Genomic DNA, 5,241 nt, shown 5'->3' with positions numbered 1-5,241 from the left:
GTCTACGTTGAGGCGCATCACGGCTTTCGTCAGCTAATTCGAGTACGCTTGTGACATGCGCGGTATGGTAGAACGTTTCGAATCAGCGGGCGGGAGAGATAGTCGGTGTCATGTGACGAATCTGGCGTTGAGTTCTTTGCCTCCGGTCGGCGACGTCGAGGGCGCCCTCACATGGTGACACATGCCTTTCGTACGAGTCGTGAGAAGTGGTATGAAGTGCCTTGCTACGTCGTGTCGTATAGCACGACGAACCGAACAACCCCCCCCCCACTGTCGCAGCCCAGACGACGCAGACTGGTCCCTATATCCTAGTATGAATTGGTGGGTGATTTCTGTCTCTGTGTAGATTCTCGTTCCACCTTTCGGCGCGTCATACGTTCGATGGGTTGTCGGCCGTACGGGAAGAGCCGTTCCCGAACAGGGGTGCCACGAGCTGTTCGCTTTGCTTTGCGTTGCACCACAACATGCAGGCAGGTTCAAGCTCTCGTGACCTCTCAGTACTGCGTCTGATATGGGAAGGATTCGTACAGGAGTAGTCGTATGTGTCCTGGCAAAGGTACTGGATCAGGTCTGGGAAAGACGATCGCTCGTCTTGAGGCCAGCAGTGTGCTTCGCGGCAATTTTCTGCTGCGAAAGCACGACATGGTTCTTGACGTCCAAGGGAATCGTGTGTCGGCTCGAGACTCGGTTCTGCACGTTGACTGTGCTTGTGATTCGTAGCACTCAAGCGAGTCGCGCTGCTCCGGTTTTCACCAGAAGCACATTGGAGAGCAACTGGGGCAATCGCATGCTCTTTTACATTCGGCACATTTGGCGTGTTGTGTACTCACATCGCAGGGAGTAAGCGCGTGTTGGAGGCATGCTGGACGTTTTTGATTACGCCCCATTTGTGGCGTAAGGGGATTAGGCCCCATGTGCGCTGTAAGGGGTACAGGAAATAGCGTTTCTGTTGCGTGAGAGCATGAGTAATTGGAGACTCCGGATAACGGCAGCAGCAAATCGTTACTCTTGTGGCGAAAGGGCGGTTGCTCGATGCTTTGTGAAAGTAGACTCGCATTGGGAGTATGTGAAGTCGCAGGGAAGTAATGCGGAGTTAGCGAGAGTTGCAGATGGTTTTGCGGGTCAAATTGTCTGGTGGACCACACATTTCAAATGATGTGTCGGAGAAGCATGGCTTCCAGGGGAAGCGGCAGAAGTGTCGTTTGGGTGACTTTGTCCACGCGATGGAGTGTTCATCAACGGCAGGTACTTCGGAGCACAGGTGAGGGTGCACTGCGTTGCAGTAGCCTTGGGAAGGGGTGGCCGGAATCCGGGGCGAGGAGGTGGCGAGTGTTTGCCCACTGGGTCAGTCGTAGGTGAATGCGTTTACGGCTTTGTTCGCGCTGCACCTCTGTCTTTACCTCGTGTTCAGAGAGAGCCGGTAGGTTATCAGGACTTTGGTGTCGACTGTGGGGACATGCGGCGTGTTGGGGAGGGTTGGAAACATGTACAAGAGTGGGGTGGTATGTGATTTCGTCGCGGACCGCGGTGCGTCGGCATCGGATTGGTTGTAATGGTCGGGTCGTTGACAGCGTACTGACATTGGAGGATTGTATGTGCAGGTGGAGTCGCTTGGACGCATTTGTGCGCGGACGTCGGAGGCAGGCTCTAGCGTCAGCAAAGGTAGGTTGGGGGCAAAAGCGTGCGCGAGGGCGTGTGGAAGGTCTTAAGAAAAGGCTGTGTTGTGTAGGCACCGTTTACCGGATGTAAGCCCTAATGGCGACCCTGGGATTTTTTTCAGATCTGGAGAGTACGGCCTTATGCCACAACATCCGGTCAAGGGATTCAGATGGCCGAAAGAGAGCCCGCGAAGGTGTCAGACCACAGTCTGAGTTTCGTGTTTGCCTGGTGATGTTGACTGCAACTACGCGTGGTGGAGCCTAATACCCGTCCGACTCTACAGTACTAGGATAAATTGTGTTGACACGGTTCAACGTCGCTGACTTGTCGAAGCACTGTGGTTTCACTGTGATTTGCGAAACTATGTCAGTTCGCTGTCGATGTTCTCTCTGCTTGACCTCCCTTATTTTCTACCTTCATGGGATGGGGACGTTTGTCCGCCCGCTGAATCAAAGACGCGGCGGCGTTGTGTGTGACATCAGAGCTCGACAGCGATTTAAAGTCGACCTTTGGTATCGACGAATACCGGGGCGTCTTCGAAATATTTCTAGGTTGGTACAGATGATATGATGTCAGACTAATCTCTCGCCTGCCGAGGCGGTACACGTGATATGTTTGTCGAGACTGCGTGTGAGTTTGGGCACCAGTGCAGGTCAGGCCTTCAGGCACCTGCCGTTTCCTTGAAAAACTCAATTGATCGTGACAGGCTGATAGGATGCTTTTGCGCTGTCGACGCATGTCGTCGATCACGGCGTTGCATCTGCTGGTAGACGTAGGGTGGACGCTTTTTGGAATTTCGAACAGCGTGTGGTTCGTGAGGGAGAAGGTGAATCAGTTGCGTCTCCCATATAAGACAACAAAAGCGGTGGATGGCCCCGTGCTCGGCAGATCACTTTGCGGCTGTCGGGGCAAGGAACAGTGGCTTGCTGATTTTTCTTGCAGGAGAGCTGCGCGGTCGCGGAATGCACCGTATGCACATGCCGAGTCGCGCCAAACAACGCATCCACACTTCACTTCCTAACTCTGTGCCAGGGCACGGAATTATCGATACGAACAACAGAGATTATGGATGGGCTGATGTATGGCCACTCGATGACGCCTTCGCTGATGTCACAAGTCCTACGAAGCTCACGTGAATTCACTTTGAGGTGCAATAGCTCTTTGCAGGAGGCGGCACTACGCCGCAAGCAATAAATGGCTAGTTTCTCGACGGTTGAGATCCAGTTGGCTGCTTTCTCAGCGTGGCCTGTGCTGCCCGTCTGTCTTTGATTCGCGCTCAGACTATAGACGTAGGCTATCAAGAATCAGCTCTGGGCATCAGGCGTGGGTCGTTTGGTTGGGAGCCTTGAGAAACTGTGGAGGAGCGGTTCCTTCCAGTCGAGAGGCAAGTGATTGCGTTGCGGACTGTGACTTGTTTTCACATGAAACGGCTATAGCGATTGGGGGGTTGACAGTGATTGGAGTTCGATGGGTTCTGAGGGCAGGCGGAAGAGCGACCGGCGTGTCTGGAGCCGAGATCTTTGAACAAGGTGTTGATGCTCCTGAGTGCGTCAAGACTCACCACGAATTTCTTCAGGATCCCAAAGTATGCGCATGGCATGAGTGGCTTCCCGAAGAATCATAATTTAGTGGATGGAGAAACACAGGGACGTCGTGTCTCGATTCCCCTTTCGTGTCTGGTCATGGATGACGACGGCCACTTCTCGTACCAGCGTGTGCCAGCGTTATGAGTCGAGAACGTCAGTGTGCAGTATCTCTGCACGGTTTTTCATATGCCGTGATGAGAGGCGCCTTGTTCTCGCCGAGCCATCGAACCACAGTAGTCCACAGGAGTATATAGCGGTTTGCCATGTGTAACCACCTCTCTCTCGAGCTTCGTTGTACTTTATGGTGCGTTATCCGTTCGGTGTAAACCCTGGGGGCTCCACCGTGAGCTGAGGTGCCACCTGCAGCTTGGAGCCCGTCGTGTTCTACAGCGTTACGCCAAGGCAATCCTTCTAGTGAGGGGCTTGACGGTTTGTTACGTTCCGCACAGTTGTAGGGAAAAGGTATGTTAGAGCTTTAGACTAGCGGTGGAGCACTGTGCGTGGCCCCATGGACAAGTGGAGTAGCACGTCAACTCCGAGCCTCTTCATAAAAACGAGTCTGCGGTTTTTCGACATGTGTTGAATAAGCGCGGAAACGTGCAGAAGCGCAAGCCTGCATCCTGACAAGATGCTTCAACACCGGCTGCAGACCATGTGTGCTCCAAAACCGATCACGGATTTCGCCAGCTCACGCGCGTACGCAAGCTCTGTTCAGTGTCCAGTGAACCGGCTACGTCTAGTAGATGGGTCTCCGCAGGGACGTCGAGTCGTGATTTACATTTCGTTCCTGGCACACGACTCCGACACGACTACATTTGATGCCATCTACCACCCGACCGACTCAAGAGGACAACTATGAAATATCTATCCACGTGTGTTCCCATAGCGAGACGACAAGGGCCTGGACTTCGCACAACCATCGTACCAGAGTGGTCAAGGCAACTGTTCCCGAGATCGCCAGTAATCTTCTCTGTCTCAGATATACTTTTTTTTTGGTGCTTTCTGATCTCGTTGTGTTAGCGAGTGTAGAAACATCTCGACCACGCTGGTGTCACGTGCTGGCTACCTACTTCTTGTCCGTCGTGGTATGCCACCTTACACTCATGCATTTGACTTCCGTCTGACTGCAGCGTTCGTGTGGATGAGGAACGTGTTGCGGCAGCTCGAAGCACGTCGATAGACTAATACGGGTGCCTTGGGTCTCTGTCTGAGACAGACGCACAGGTGTGCAGGCGCGCGCTTTTTGCTTGGTGTTTTCGGGTGGCCTCTTCCGTATGGTGTATCATTTGTAAAGGTCGCCTGCGGCGCGACGAACGGCTTAGCACTATGGTTTGTGGTCCTACCCACATTGCTGCGCACACATCTCGTGCGGCATCGTAATTTGCCGCCGCCACCTAGCAGGCCACCAGCCTCCTCGTAGTTGCTGGCATTCTACCTCTGTCGTGATACGAAAAGTGGTGCGATGCGTGGCGTCCATAAAACATCTTACGCAGGTCGCTGTGATACTGATGTCGGTTGGGCCCGTGCATGTTTAGGACCGCGAGAGCTTCACGAGCGGCTTTCTCAGGCCCCGACGCCCCGGACAGGAAACCTGAAGCATGGTAGCCGACGGTGGCGGGTGCAGTCTGCTTCTCTTTGTAGGGAGGGCGACTGTTCGTGGGATTATCTGCGCAGCGGGCCGGCGCGAGGGGGGTCGTAGGGGAACAGTGGCACCGAGTGTGAGGGGTAGAGTAGTGTCCTGTGGTCCATCGGGACTGCGCACATTCACGCAGGCGGCGTTGCGAGACACACGCGTTTATCACGAAGCGAGCGTCAGGGGCGTGGAACTGAGTTGTGCGTGTCGAGCCGATGGTGCGTTCGTTGATGGTGGGTCTCGAGGAGCACCCATGAATGCGCATCGGATGGGAATAGCTTAGGGAAGAGCGACGCAGCACCTGGATTTCATGACGGTCTGACTGGTTTCGCACCCGATCGGATGGTGCATGGTATCATAACA

The sequence above is a fragment of the Toxoplasma gondii genome, chromosome IV (assembly GCF_000006565.2).
Source record: "Toxoplasma gondii ME49 chromosome IV, whole genome shotgun sequence".
NCBI classification, from domain to species: domain Eukaryota; phylum Apicomplexa; class Conoidasida; order Eucoccidiorida; family Sarcocystidae; genus Toxoplasma; species Toxoplasma gondii.
Note: the sequence above shows the minus strand (reverse complement) of the source record.